Source organism: Rana temporaria, chromosome 3 (genome assembly GCF_905171775.1).
Source record: "Rana temporaria chromosome 3, aRanTem1.1, whole genome shotgun sequence".
Taxonomy (NCBI): Eukaryota; Metazoa; Chordata; class Amphibia; order Anura; family Ranidae; genus Rana; species Rana temporaria.
Genome location: NC_053491.1, coordinates 353,746,442 through 353,763,160, shown reverse-complemented (window position 1 = coordinate 353,763,160; position 16,719 = coordinate 353,746,442). Strand labels below are relative to the sequence as shown.

The window sequence follows — 16,719 nt, the reverse complement described above, 5'->3', positions numbered from 1 at the left end:
TCCTTTTTCCCCACAAATAGAGCTTTCTTTTGGTGGTATTTGATCACCTCTGCGGTTTTTATTTTTTGCGCTATAAACTAAAATAGAGCGACAATTTTGAAAAAAATGCAATATTTTTTACTTTTTGCTATAATAAATATCCCCCAAAAACATATCTAAAATTATTTATTTTCCCCATTTTAGGCCGATACGTATTCTTCTACCTATTTTTGGTAAAAAAATCGCAATAAGCGTTTATCGATTAGTTTGCGCAAAATTTATAGCGTTTACAAAATAGGGGATAGTTTTATTGCATTTTTATTATTTATTTATTTTTTACTACTAATGGCGGCGATCAGCGATTTTTTTCGTGACTGCGACATTATGGCGGACACTTCGGACAATTTTGACACATTTTTGGGACCATTGTCATTTTCACAGGAAAAATGCATTTAAATTGCATTGTTTATTGTGAAAATGACAGTTGCAGTTTGGGAGTTAACCACAGGGGGCACTGAAGGAGTTATGCTTCACCTAGTGTGTGTTTACAACTGTAGGGGGGTGTGGCTGTAGGTCTGACGTCATCGATCGAGTCTCCCTATAAAAGGGATGACTTGATCGATGCAGTCGCCACAGCGAAGCACGGGGAAGCCGTGTTTACATACGGCTCTCCCCGTTCCTCAGCTCCGGGGAGCGATCGCAAGGGGGCGGCAAAAAACGAATAGCCGCGCCCTCATCCCGGATCGCTCCCTGAGGCTTGCCGACCGCCGCATGTAGCGGGGGGGTCCCGATCGGACCCCCGACCCGCGGAAAGGCAGCGACATGCGGGCACGTTGTTCTGCCTGTCCGTGCCATTTTGCCGACTTTATGTATATGCGGCGGTCGTTAAGCGGTTAAAGGGAATGTATAGCCTTTGAATTTTGTTTAAACCAGAATTCCAGGTATGGGGCATTTTTGTTACATAGCTACATTAGTCCAGCTTAGACCAACTATCACTGGAGTAGAAACCAGTACTTCAGTGATTTCCACTAACTTCCAGGTCCCGTACTGAGGAGCTGACCTGCTGCATTCTGAATGCAGGATGGCTACTCAGTATGGGCAGCATTGCATTGCAAAGCATTCTCTGATTGGATGGAGTTGAGAATGTGATATCACCGCCCACCTCTTCACCTTGTCCAATTAAATAACACTTTGCATGGGACCTGGAAAATAGCAGAGTAGAAGATCCCATAGGTTTAGCCAGTGCTTTTTTTCTTAAATTATAGGTGCTGGAACTCAACCACGATGCCCAAACCCCCCCCCAATCACAGCCTCCAAATCACATCAAATAGTGGGTGTGGTCAGTCAAATTTCACGAACAGTAGGAGGATCTTAAAGGTCATTAAATACCAGGATTGCATTACATACAGAGTGCAGAGTTCAGGGGGGTTACACACAGAGTGCAAAGCTGTCGCTTGTAAACACAAAAACCGAACTTCTGTGTTTACAAGTGATTGTGGTGAGCAGGCACCAAAGGGTCTGAGTCAGAGGTGGTGGAACCGGGTTCCTCCAAGTTCCGCCTGAAAAAAAGCTCTGGTAGCATATACATAGTCACACTCGTTTAAGCTGTACCAATGTAGCTATGTAAAAATGCCATAAATTAAATAATCTTATCAATGTATGTTAATGTGTGCACATAGTCAGCATTTGCAGCAGAAGACATAGCCAAAAAGTTTTCCTTTTTCGATACAGTAGGGAATGGTTAACCACTTAAGGACCGCCTAATGCCGATATACGTCGGCAGAATGGCATGGGTGGGCACAGGCACGTACAGGTACGTTGCCCTTTAAGTGTCCAGCCGTGGGTCGCGCGCATGCCGCTGGTGGCGCGCTCGCGACCCTGTCCGAAGCTCTGTGCACCCTTGGAACCGATCACCGCCGGTGTCCCGCGATCGGTCACAGGAGCTGAAGATCGGGGAGAGGTGAGTGTAAACACACCTTCCCCGTTCTTCTCTGTGGCAGTGTCACTGATCGTCTGTTCCCTGTTATAGGGAACGACGATCCGTGACGTCACACTTCCAGCCACGCCCCCCTACAGTAAGAATCCCTCCCTTAGGGCACACTTAACCCCTTAGCGCCCCCTAGTGGTTAACCCCTTCACTGCCATTTTCACAGTAATCAGTGCATTTTTATACCACTTTTCGCTGTGAAAATGACAATGGTCGCAAAAATGTGTCAAAAGTGTCCGATGTGTCTGCCATAATGTCGCAGTCACGAAAAAAATCACTGATCACCGCCATTACTAGAAAAAAATAATTATTAATAAAAATGCCATAAAACTATCCCCTATTTTGTAAACGATATTACTTTTGCGCAAACCAATCAATAAACGCTTATTGCGATGTTTTTACCAAAAATAAGTAGAAGAATACGTATCGCCCTAAACTAAGGAAAAAAAACTTTTTTTATATATTTTTTGGGGAATATTGATTTTTTTTCTAAATTGTCGCTCTATTTTTGTTTATAGCGCAAAAAATAAAAACCGCAGAGGTGATCAAATACCACCAAAAGAAAGCTCTATTTGTGGGAAAAAAGGACGCCAATTTTGTTTGGGAGCCACGTCGCACGACCGCGCAATTGTCAGGTAAAGCGACGCAGTGCCGAATCACAAAAAGGGGCCAGGTCCTTTACCTGCATAATGGTCCGGGTCTTAAGTGGTTAAAGCATATTTAAACCCAGAACCAAAATGTATTATATATCAGATTGCCTGTTAAGATGTGGTGACTGGATTTGTTTATTTTTTCTGACTTTATTTTCACTCCTCCCGCGATCCTGTAATTAGCACAATTGCTGTCCCTTCATGTCTAGACTAATTTCTCTATTGTATCAATGACTAATGCAGCCACATCTAGGCACCGTGTCTAGATATGCTTTAAAACCCCTACTTTTTTTTTTTATTATTACTGCCCTGAATAGTTGTAGATATTTCCCCCTGTTCTATTACAATTGAAAGATTTCCTCTCACATCCTGTTTTAGCGACAACTATAAAATGTTGAGTTTCCAATCAATTTCTGCCAACATAGGTTTACCAAGACAAACAGGGTAAATTGAAATATTAAAGAAGTATGTATGACCAAAGCTTTTTTGGCCATATTTTTCCTATGGATCCCAGGAGCACAGTTTATTTTGCACTGCTATGACTCGTTGGCTTGGCTGACAATCAGAAATATTCCGGCCATATCATCATTAGCTGCCCAAAAGCCTGGACTGGCACCTGGCTCAGCCTCTCAGCAATCCACCAATAGCCTGTGCCAGCATCTCCCACCCCCTCCACAGCCCAGCGCTTCAGTGAGCCCTGGAGGGCAAAGCCGAGAACCGGAGACTAACAGTCCCAGCTCTATGGTCAGAGCAGAGGGAGAGAACTGACCGATCAGCGATGTTTGATCGCTCAGTTCTCACTGTAGAGCTGGCGAGGGAAAAATGATCATCAAACTGATGCTGCATCCACCTAGGTGAGTATTAATGTGTATTTTGTTTTAAATCCTGAATTTCTCGAAAACACAAGTTTCACTTTAATTCTAACGTTTGATGAATGTTCTGCTTTGTGAATGTGAACCAAAAGGATTAATAAACCTGCAGCGAATCGGCGGCGCATCTTTTGATCTTCAGGAATGCTGATTGTTTTCAGAGTCAAAGATTTACAAACACCTTGTGAAATCTCTGTGACCGACTTTTACACTTCCCTTCCCAATGGAGAAACCAGCACTGCACATGTGTCGATTAGCTTGGCCAACTCACAAGATCTATCAAAAACAGTCCCAGCTATCTGAAAACACTTTGTTTTCCCACATGCTTTTTACCCATCCTAGACAAGGGCATCTAAACACAATGACAACGGAGGTGAAAGAGGAAATTTATTTAAAAGGTGACATTTAATTAGGTGGTGATATCTTCTCATTAACAGCAATTCATTAACACAAGCACCCGGTATCCTGCTGTGTGCTACTGGCATCATACTAATAGAATATTCATATTCTGACAAACTGATCATAATAATAGATAAATACAAAAAGAAAATCACAAATGAAAAAGGAAATGTGGTGCTTTTTCATTTACAGGGGAACTCACATGAATATATGCTGATTAATGTATGCAGTTACTATATGTGATATTATTCGGTATAGAAATTCCTTTTTTATTTCGTTTTTTTCTCCGTATTTACCTCAAGGCCAAACAGTCCACCAATAATGACAGTTACAGAGTTTGGAACAAACTAGAATACTGCCAGTGGTGTTCCATATTTGCAGATACAGTGGAACCTTGAATTACAAGCATAATCCGTTCCAGGAGAATGCTTATAATCCAAAGCAACCTTGCAGATCAAAGCAAGTTTCTTCATAGAAGTCAATGGAAATGAAGATAATTAGTTCCACATGGACTTTTATTGCATGCAATACCTCATGTGGCCAGAGGTGGGTGGGGCACCGGAAAGACTCAGAAAAAAACTTGGAGAATTGGAAACACTCGGGAACTGAGTATTTTCGAGAATTTCCAAACGGCTCTGAGTGTCACCGGCTCCCCCGTACCTTTGACCAAATGCGATACTGCACACCGCAGAGGCTTGAATCCTGCTCATATTGCTCAATGCTCGTTAACCGCGTTACTCGCAATCCAAGGTTTCACTGTACTGTTTTTTGTATTGCAGAATAGTATATTTGCTGTATATTTATACAATATGGCCCGGATTCACAGACACTGGCGCATATTTATGCCGCTGTAGCGTATCTCCTTTACGCTACGCCGACGCAGCGCATAGAGGCAAGCACTGAATTCACAAAGCACTTCCTCCCAAATCTGCGCTGGGTTTCTCAGGCGTAAGTCTGCGTAAGTGGAAGTGGGTGTGAGCCATGCTAATGAGGGGCCGAGCGCCAGACAGATAAGTTTCGCCAACTGCGCATGCGCCGTCCCGTGGGTGCATCTCAGTGCGCATGCTCACAATCACGTCGGAACAACTGCCTAAGATACGTCGGATCATTGCCTACGGCGTGAACGTAACCTACGCCTAGTCATATTCACGTCCTACGTAAACTACGTAAAATACGTCGGCTTGTGTTCCCTGCTGTAACCCTTTGCATGGATGCTGCTGAGTTACACCTCCTTTATGGGGCATAACTTTACGCCGGACGTATGACTTTACGCGCACTGCATCGGACGAATGTAGGTTCGTGAATCGGCGTATCTTCCTCATTTGCATATGTGAATAGAAAATCAATGGGAGTGCCAAATACGTCCAGCGTAAATATGCGCCCACTCTACGCCGGCGTAGGCAAGTGACGTCGGTCGGATGAAGCCTATTTTCAGGCGTATCTTAGTTTCTGAGTCCGGCACATAGTTACAACGGCGCATATTTGCATCTCGAGATACGTCGGCGCAAGTGCTTTGTGAATCCGGGCCTATGAATATATGGCAGTCCTGATGGTTCATTGGGACATGGTACTTTGATGTTTAGTACTAGCTCATTACGACTTTTTCTTTTCTCTATCCAATAACTTGAAAAAGGTTTTTGGCTTGACCTACCGTGTACTTTAAAACAGATAAAGGACTATATGCCTTTAATTTTTGATTACCCGGAGTTTTTTAATAGACCATTCTGTGTTTTATTCTCGTCTCATGAAATCTGACACAATCAACTTACTTCCTGTAACCTCCCCTGCTATTAAAATGAGAGATATCCGTTTTTCTGTATACTATAACTAGTAATGTATTGAACAACAGTCCCCCGGAGCTCACGGGTCACACATGTTTGTGTTTGTTAATGAGATCTACATCTCTGTCGCTAGGAAAGGAAGAGAGAGGGGAAAACAGCCACAATTCCAAAGTGTCATAAATCCGTTCACACATTTACATAAGGGGATTCTGAAAGCAAGATTTCACTATTAACAGAGGAGTTACAAACAGGTCAGTCTCTACCGTGAGTGGAGATAAAGACAAAATAATAATTAGTGTGAGGTGGTGGAGATGACATATTATGCAGCTGTCGGTGTTTCTCACCGTCATTTGGGAGAGTTGTTTTGTTTTAGCCAGAACTTCCATGAAATAGCAGAAATTAATTTGAAGCAGTTGTCAGAGTATAAAAAAAAAAGAAGTTAAAACTGATGTTCCAATTTTATTCATGCTGCCCGTTTAAACTGTTGTAGCAGCAGCATTTCCTGTTGAGGAGACCGGTAACCTACGCCAGCTAGCTGTGTACTGGTCTCCTAATGCCCCCTTAGCTCTGCAGGCTGAGTCTATATCACGGCTCTTTCTGGAGCCAGGGAGATGGTGACATCCAGACCTTACTTATGGTTTGTCTATGGACAGAAGAGAAGTAAACTGGGTGGGAGAATCTTTTCAGTACAAAGTACAAAGTACAACTTTCCCATAAATGGTAGCTAAGCCCGCTTTGGGATTTTTACCTACAGGTAAGCTTATAAGAAGGCTTACCTGTAGATAACATGAATATCTCCGACATGTGCACTGTTTAGGAGATATTCACCCTGGATGCAGCCTACCGCGCTGGACCTTCAGAGCTTCGTGCCAAAACCGAGGGCTCCGGCAACTCACAGTGCAAGAGCCTGGGAACCCGGAAGAAAGACCGGGGGAAGGTGTCTGCCCTCTGAGCAGTGACAGCGTGTCTCTGGAGGGCTTCATTCTATGGTAAGTATTTCATAATGTTTTTTTTTTTCAAATGCTGCTGAAGTTTACTACCGCTTCAAAGTGAACCTGTCATCAGATTATGATTACTCACTGATGAGCTTCATTCAACAAGAAAGAGTTATGCCCTGTACACACGATCGGTCAATCCGATGAAAACGGTCTGATGGATTTTTCCATCAGTTATCCGATGAAGCTGACTGATGGTCAGTCGTGCCTACACACCATCGGTTAAAAAAACGATCGTGTCAGAAAGCGGTGACGTAAAACACAACGACGTGCTGAAAAAAATGAAGTTCAATGCTTCCAAGCATGCGTCGACTTCTGAGCATGCGTGGATTTTTAACTGATGGACATGCCTACAGACGATCGTTTTTTATCTATCGGTTAGGTATCCATCAGATAATTTTAAAGCGAGTTCCATTTTTTTTAACCGATGGATAAATAACCGATGGGGCCCACACACGATCGATTTGGTCTGATGAAAACGGTCCATCAGATCGTGTGTACGCGGCATTACCGTACCAAAACTGTAGCCTCTAAAATGCTAATCCCATACCCCACCATGAAGAGAAAGATGGTGGCCACACACCACAACGAGATGAATGCTATTCAAAAGTTCTTTAATGTCACCATGCCAGATGAATATTACAGAAGCATTGCTGACGTGTTTCACACGCCCAGTATGTGCGTTGTGAACAAGCACATACTGGTTGTATAAAACGCATCAATAATGCTTCTGTAATATTCATCTGGCATGGTGACATTAAAGAACTTTTGAATAGAGTTCATCTCCTTGTGGTGTGCGGCCAATCTCCTTATTTTTCATACTGTATGGAAACCCATCATTGTGATGGGTTAATACGATGTTGTAAAGGGGTGGGAGGTAGCAGAAATATTCAACCCTACCTGAAAGTGAGTTTGGCCTTCGGCATTGACAATTTTCTCCCACAACAGTATTTCGAGGGGAAAGAAAGCATTATCGGTCAGTGAAGATCTACTGACATGGAATCACAGGGACAGCTAAATATGGGACAACCAAGAAAGCATAACTTAATGCAGACACTGCTGGGAGGGAGGTGGCAAAACTGAGCACATGAAGGATGCTTGCACCTATAACGGTAAAGTAGTATATACTGTATATGTGTGTAGGCAGGCTGCCTACTAGACATGTGCATTCGTTTTTGTCCAAATGCATTTTTGCCAGAATTTCAGGTATTTTCGTTTTCGTTTTAACAAACTAAAACAAATGCGCAGAATCCAAAATCCGAAAGATCCGACATAAAAAATGCTTTATTTTTGTTTTTGTTGCTACAACAGTTTGATATAGATAGGAGATTTGACATGATGCTGACAATAGCAAGCTGTGTCTATCGAACCTGTGGTCTAATGTGCCTAACCTTAACTCTATTAGTCCAAGATTATTCTACAGAGAGGAAAGATTCGACATAGAGAGAAGAGATTTGACATTATAGAGACAGGGGTAGACCATTTGACATGAACGACGAAGATTCGACGAAGCATCGAAAAACATACAAACATCGAATCTGTCATTGAAGGCTTATGGTGTCCCCTTTTACAGGGAGTGCAGAATTATTAGGCAAATGAGTATTTTGACCACATCATCCTCTTTATGCATGTTGTCTTACTCCAAGCTGTATAGGCTCGAAAGCCTACTACCAATTAAGCATATTAGGTGATGTACATCTCTGTAATGAGAAGGTGTGTGGTCTAATGACATCAACACCCTATATCAGGTGTGCATAATTATTAGTCAACTTCCTTTCCTTTGGCAAAATGGGTCAAAAGAAGGACTTGACAGGCTCAGAAAAGTCAAAAATAGTAAGATATCTTGCAGAGGGATGCAGCACTCTTAAAATTGCAAAGCTTCTGAAGCGTGATCATCGAACAATCAAGCGTTTCATTCAAAATAGTCAACAGGGTCGCAAGAAGCGTGTGGAAAAACCAAGGCGCAAAATAACTGCCCATGAACTGAGAATAGTCAAGCGTGCAGCTGCCAAGATGCCACTTGCCACCAGTTTGGCCATATTTCAGAGCTGCAACATCACTGGAGTGCCCAAAAGCACAAGGTGTGCAATACTCAGAGACATGGCCAAGGTAAGAAAGGTTGAAAGACGACCACCACTGAACAAGACACACAAGCTGAAACGTCAAGACTGGGCCAAGAAATATCTCAAGACTGATTTTTCTAAGGTTTTATGGACTGCTGAAATGAGAGTGAGTCTTGATGGGCCAGATGGATGGGCCCGTGGCTGGATTGGTAAAGGGCAGAGAGCTCCAGTCCGACTCAGACGCCAGCAAGGTGGAGGTGGAGTACTGGTTTGGGCTGGTATCATCAAAGATGAGCTTGTGGGGCCTTTTCGGGTTGAGGATGGAGTCAAGCTCAACTCCCAGTCCTACTGCCAGTTTCTGGAAGACACCTTCTTCAAGCAGTGGTACAGGAAGAAGTCTGCATCCTTCAAGAAAAACATGATTTTCATGCAGGACAATGCTCCATCACACGCGTCCAAGTACTCCACAGCGTGGCTGGCAAGAAAGGGTATAAAAGAAGAAAAACTAATGACATGGCCTCCTTGTTCACCTGATCTGAACCCCATTGAGAACCTGTGGTCCATCATCAAATGTGAGATTTACAAGGAGGGAAAACAGTACACCTCTCTGAACAGTGTCTGGGAGGCTGTGGTTGCTGCTGCACGCAATGTTGATGGTGAACAGATCAAAACACTGACAGAATCCATGGATGGCAGGCTTTTGAGTGTCCTTGCAAAGAAAGGTGGCTATATTGGTCACTGATTTGTTTTTGTTTTGTTTTTGAATGTCAGAAATGTATATTTGTGAATGTTGAGATGTTATATTGGTTTCACTGGTAAAAATAAATAATTTAAATGGGTATATATTTTTTTTTGTTAAGTTGCCTAATAATTATGCACAGTAATAGTCACCTGCACACACAGATATTCCCCTAAAATAGCTAAAACTAAAAACAAACTAAAAACTACTTCCAAAAATATTCAGCTTTGATATTAATGAGTTTTTTGGGTTCATTGAGAACATGGTTGTTGTTCAATAATAAAATTAATCCTCAAAAATACAACTTGCCTAATAATTCTGCACTCCCTGTATAACACATGGGAAGGGGAAAAGAGAAAAACATTAATGCCTTCTTCCTGTTTGTGCAGCCGAACTAGCTGGCTAATTACAGTAGGCAGTAGACATGTGCATACTGAAATATTTCGTTTCGGAATTTTAGTTTTCGTCCAAAAAATGCATTTATTAGTTGCTCCCGAAATTCGTTTTTACTTATTTTGTTTCGTTAAAAAATGCATTCGTCCGAAAATCCGAATTAATTAAGGTTGATTATGTCTTTGAGGCTTATGATCTAAGAAGAATCGACAAGCAGCTAAACTGTACGACGCTGCAATCGTACATTTATGGTCAAATGCTCGGCCCATAGGCTATAGAAGAATTGTAATATTGGTTGACTAGTAATAATAATTCATAAATATAATTATTACTAGTGTCATACAACATTAGAATTCTTCTATAGGGATCACAGGGACAGCTAAATATGGGACAACCAAGAAAGCATAACTTAATGCTTAAATCGATTAATCGACTAATTTTGATTAATTAGAACGCACTTACAGATCCAACTACTTTTAGCTGATCTCCTTGCATTGCAACTCTGCATTAGTCAGTGGTAAATGTGGTATACACTATATACAATCACTCGTCACTAGTTAGTTTCCACAATCCATGACTTAACTTCACAGTTCACACAAATACGTTTTAAATTCAAACTGTAGCACTGACGTAAGTAATTTTTTCTTATAAAACTTTAAGAAAAACGTAGAAAGTTAAGTTAACTTTAATTATAATACTTATCTAGTATATTCACTGTCAGTCACTTTATAGTAGGCAAGAAGGCATCACTTTAGCCAGTCACACAGACATACCAGATTGTTTACATTTTCTGGAAGCAGATATGATCGCATTTTATTGACAATATACCCTGAAGAACTGAACAGTCTTTCGCACGGAACAGATGTTGTCGATACACAAAGAATTGTCTGCACAAAACTGCTTAGGACAGGAAAACGATGGCTATTTTTGCCCCCTTCCCCTGATGGAGCCTGATGCATCCTCCTGCTCCAAAGATGCAAAGGTACCTCAATCCAATGGGTGCAGTTTGCTCGCATCCAGCAGGGTAAGTCTCATGGTCCGGGCTGTCCGGTGACGTCAAGAATTTTGATTGATCAAAAAAATTAAAGATTAATCGAGGAATTAATCTTTAATTTCCCCAGCCCTAATCGATACCCATTTACATGCTGAACTTGCCAGTCTAATTTGAGCCATGAACATTCTAATACCAGGCTGGCATGTACTGTGAACAAGATGCACCTGAGTTGGCCCTCCTCTTGGCCGCCCGATCTCTCGCCTTCCTGATAAATGCTCTCGCTCCTGCCCAATATGCTTTTTTAAGCCTTGCTTTTACACCCAGCTCTACAGAGTGGCGTCTTGTGACTGCATAGCTGATGGTGAGTCACGATGCCAAAGAGTCATTTTGACGGGGCTGAAATTGCCTGCAAAAAATGTCATTACATTCCTCATACATTAAATATGCCCTCCACCGCTTTAAAGGATGTTTATTAGAAGCTGCATTCTGTAAACACAGCCTGGGCTCTCGGTTGATAATAATCGCTCAGCACGGTGCCATAATTCGCTTCTTTAAACCGATCATTTTGGAGCCCGAAACCTGTGATTTATGCGAAAACTGTAAAACACATAAAAAAAACTTTTTGAGCTTGTTTTATGCAAATGTTCTGTAAAATGGTAGATTTAATTAGGAAGTTTAGATTAAGGAAATGCAGTTCGAGGGAGACTGACAGTTACAAAATAACTTTCTTCGGCAGACTGGCCTAGATTATTGATCACGTCAGCAAAAGTGTAAGTAAGGAATAGTTTAATATGCAAAGCATATATGCAACCACAACCAAAGGCAGCAGTGTAAAAAAAGCAGAACTAAATACGCTAGCAGCTTTGTGTGTTTTAAGAGGACTTTTCATGCAGCATTGAAAAACATATTGTGTATGGCATTGCATTGCTACAGTAAGTTAAAGTGTTACTAAACCCACAACATTAAAATAAGTCTATGTATGCAGTAAAGCATTCTTGTTATACTCACTGTGGAGCCTAAGGGGTTAATCATCTGCATTGTGTAAAAAGGCTGTTTGATCCTGTCTGATCCTTCTCTTTTTGCAACGTCCCCAAACTATCTCCTGATAGAACAGAGGCTAGAGGACAAGTGCACATGCTCAGTTTGGTGTGTATTGCAAGAGAGGTTTTTTTCTTCTTGGGAGTGTGCATGTAATCAGCACAAGGCCAATCAGCACTGTCCAGCCTCATAGGACAATCACAGGAGAATGAAAACTCCTCCTACAAGCTTTAACCAGACACTGATAGAAGTCACAAGACTGCTCTAATTGCTAATGAAAAAAAGTATTTAGCAGTTTATATTTACTAAAACTATTGCATTTCCATGTTCTGTTGGAGACCAGTTACTTTAGTTTACAATGTATTGCTACTTTGCAATAGAAAAGTTGCAGGATTTTGACCCCCCCCCCCCCCCCCATCCTTTCCCTGTACCTAACAAGCCTTGAGAAGAGCTTCTACACTAAAATTCACATGATCACTTGATGCCAATCAGGAGGCACTGGCGCATGTTGGGGAGTTTCTGCAGATGAAAGCGCACAGCCCAACCAATATGCTCACTTCTCATCTTGACAACTCTAGCAGAGATATTTAAAAGGGTAAATATAGAAGCATTTATACTGCTTAAATTGGCATTTAATACAGTACGTCGGTCCTGGCATAGATTAAAAGTGTAGTGTGAAGGTGCTAATTCTGTTTTATATTTATTGTAAAATATTTAAAGGGTAACTACACTTTTTTAAGGGGAAAAAAAGCAAAAAATAAATAAAAATATTATAGCATATACAAATACGGCATAATTGTTAGTGAATGTTACATTTTTTTTTAATCTGCATTTTCTGTAAAGTCTAATGCAATATGGTAACCTGGAGGTGTTCTGTACACAGATGCTGTACAGAACGCGCCCCAGATATGTAATTTCCTGCTTGTGTGATTGGCTCACTGATTTTCCCAGAAGTCTGCACTAGGATACAAATGAGAATTTTGGCATCCCCTGCAACAAAAATTTATTTTTGGTGAGATACTTCCAAAGGGCAATTTCGTCTAAGACCCTACCACTTTCCTCACTAAAGCCCTGCAAGTGCAGCAGCTGATTGATAATTATGAAATCACTCTCATTCACATTCATTTTGCACATGGACAAGACATAAAACAGCTGTTTCTTTAGAATAACAAAAGGTAGGAATTTGCAACAAAGTTTATTAAAATCCATGCAATGTACTTTGCAATGATTACGAAGAGGGGAATGTTTTTTTTTTCTCAACAAAAGTGGAGCTACTTTTAACATCAAAAGTTTTAGGATACAGAGTTGTTAAAAATTAGGCAAATGTAATGTGTGTACCTCTGAATGTAAAAAAAATGTATCATGAAAACAAATGTAAAGCAAAATTTTTAAAGTGGACCTGCACTTGAAATCTAAAGTTTAAAGAGATTTATTAGCATAGTGATAAAATAAATTAGTAAAAATAAAGGTAACTTTTGCATATAATTTCCGATTACAACCAGCAAAACTCTTTCAACTGTAATACTGCCTTGGTACCCTCTATTCTTCTATCCTTAAATGTACCTGCCAGGGCTTCAGACTCCTAACTCACCCATTCTTTCTTCTGATTACTGCATTATATTGCTGTTGTCTTCAGGGGTAAGGTCTAGGAACAGGAAGAGCTGCCCAGTGATATCTCGCACCTTCACCAATATGGTGGATGCCTTAGTACAGTGTTGTGGGTCAAACCCTTCAAAATATCATTTCTGGAGGTCTAGTAGTGAAGTGACTGGTTTAGGACATTACGTGGAAATGGTCTGTTGGGCTCATTGTAAAAATGCTAGTTGACTGGTTGTTTCTGAGTTTTGAACTACAGACTAGACATGTGCACACTGAAATATATTGTTTCGGAATTTCGTTTTCGTCTGAAAAATAAATGTATTTAGTTACTCCCGAAATTCTTTTTTATCTTCTTTGAACATTCGACAGACACCTTAAGCCCTCAATGACAGATTCGACGTTTGTATGTTTTTCGATGCTTTGTCGAATCTTCGTTGATCATGTTGAATTGTCAAGTTAGTTCTAGCTGTTTTACTGCTCCTCCTCTTTGGTTACAATCAGCCAATAACATTCATCATCATCATTATTTTTATTTTACTTCCCCCACCCAATTCCAGCAGCGATCTTTTCTCTCTATGTCAAATCTTTTCTCTCTATAATGTCGAATCTTTTCTCTCTATAATGTTGAATCTTTTTCTCTCCATGATGTCAGAACTTTTCTCTCTATAATGTCAGAACTTTTCTCTCTATAATGTCGAATATTTTCTCTCTATAATGTCGAATATTTTCTCTCTATAATGTCGAATATTTTCTCTCTATGTAGAATAATCTTGGACTAATAGAGTTAAGGTTAGGCACATTCGACCGACGAAAACGAAAATAAAGCATTTGTTTATGTCGGATCTTTCGGTTTTCGTATTCTGCACTTTCGTTTTCGTTTGTTAAAACTATAACGAAAATAGCTGAAATTCAGACGAAAAAGTATTCGGACGAAAACGAATGCACATGTCTACTACAGACCTTCTTTCTACATGTTCTGGATCAGCGACTCAGACAGCATAGAAACCAAAGCATGAGCATAACAGCTGGGCAAACAGCATTCCTAAAAAGAGTTCAGAAAAGACAGCTTCCATCAAACATTTAGACTCTCGTGAAAGATTCCCTTTAAAGTTCTCAGGTCAAAACTTTTTTTGTAAATGATTCAGGGAATTCTTTAAACCCTTTTGTTGTCTTGTTTATGGCTTGTGTCCCACTCGGGTCACATGACAGGGCCTAGTAAATTCTTCCAAAACCCTCCATGTCCCAACAGTGAAACAAGTTTATACTCACTTATACAAACATGGCAATACAAAATATGTATTGAAATGTTGGAGGACACTGGATGGGGCTGGGCATTACTGTGGGGGGGATAGGGGTTCTGGAGGGGGTTAGGTGACTCTGAAGCAGACTTCATGGACCTGTAAATAGTAGACACAAAACTCCCTCGGTTAACTGGGAAATTCCCTGGAGCCAGTGTTGCCATTTGAAGATTTCCCTCTTTCTGCTCTGGATTTTCCCTGACTTTCATTCCAAATTGTAGTGGTCAGCAGGAGGTACAAAGTGAGCAAAACACATACACTGGTGGTAAATACTGGACACTTGCAAACATATTGAAAACATGCCTCATGTTTTGTAAGCATCTGTGTGTTAATTTTTAACATCTGGAACTGCCCTTAGGTTGGGAATTTGGAGGATTGTCCCACGTCAAAACCCTTGAATGGCAAAGTTTGCACATTTCCTGTTGATGTAAAGAAACTACAACACTTCCGCCTTTACTGTGCTATTTAATGGCATTATGGCAGTTGTAGGAGGTGGTTTGTGGGTGGAAATACACCCAAAAGCCACTCTGCAGGGGCGGACTGACCATTCGAGCACTCAGGTACTGCCCGAGGGCCCCATGCCACTAGGTGGCCCCATCAGGGTTGCCAGCCTCAGTAAAACCAGGGACTGTATGTAAATATCTGTGTTTTCAAAAAAATCTTAAGATTATAGCTGCCCCGCCTCTCCAGTACCTTTTCAGTGTGTGTATGTGTATTCTGTGTGTATGTTTACTGTGTTTCTCTGTGTGTATACTGTGTATGTATACTGTATGTGTGTGTATACTGTGTGGCCCCATAATCTATTTCCTGGGGGTCCCATAATCTCCTATTGCCCGGGGGCCCCATGAGTTGTCAGTCCACCCCTGCCACCCTGTTTACTGCTTAAGACCTAAGGGGGACAACGACTGAAATAAAACCCCAATAAGGGTTCTAACCCATCACCACTCTATCCTAAGCTAACCAAAAAAAAGTTTGGTTTGTATCTTTTGGTTATGGTAAGTTTTGGCATTTTAACTAAAATCATGAGTAAACATCTTTACAATGACACTTATTAGAGACAAATCTAGATGAAAAGGACACACGTTTCTCTATTATTCCAATAGATACCGCTGAGGCTCTGACAATTCCCCTTATTACTCCCGGTTGTCAGAAACTTCTTAGACTTGTTATTACATCCTCAAACTGCACATTTTAAGGCATGTGTCACGTCCTCACTTCTGTCAAAAACTCATCACCAAAGCTTAAACTTACTAAAGTGATTTGTGCAGCCAGGAACAGCTAATAAAACCATCTCTTGCACACATTCACTTTCTTGAAGAGTTTAATCGACGTCTGAATCACTTACTAAGATTTATGACCCATCAGAAGCAGCTTCTCTTTATGATATTACAAGTTTTGGAGGAGGATTTGGGGATACAAACACAGAATCCTTCAAAAAAAATTGCTGGCACAATCCATCAAGCACTATGTGCCTACCAGCTGGCACAGCACACTTTATATACTTTGCACTGTTGCCAGATGCCCCTCTTTTCAAGGGCAATCTCAGGAATTTAAGATCTATCCCAGGAACTGAAAAAGTAAGTTTGTCATGAGCCTGTTAAACCTCCTTCTGAAAATGCTTCTCACCCAGCTGTAATACAGTCCTGATCAAACGTTTAAGACCACTTGAAAAATGGCAAAAAATCATATTTTACATTGTTGGATCTTAACAAGGTTCCAAGTAGAGCTTCAACATGCAACAAGAAGAAATGAGAGTGAGTCAAAACATTTTTTGAGCATTCAATTAATTGAAAATAATGAATAAACTGAAACAGGCTGTTTTTCAGCTGATCAAAAGTTTAGGACCACATGCCTTTAAAAGGCCAAATCTGTGCAAAGATGTGGATTCATTGTCATTTTCTGTCAGGTACAGTAGGTGAACCCGATTTTGTGTCA

At 40.9% G+C, this 16,719-nt stretch overlaps 1 protein-coding gene across 3 annotated transcripts in view; it reads right to left on the bottom strand.

Moving 5' to 3' along the window:
• Positions 1 to 16,719, bottom strand: part of TSPAN9 (tetraspanin 9) — a 595,020-nt gene that overhangs the window by 246,864 nt on the left and 331,437 nt on the right. The window lies entirely within an intron of this gene.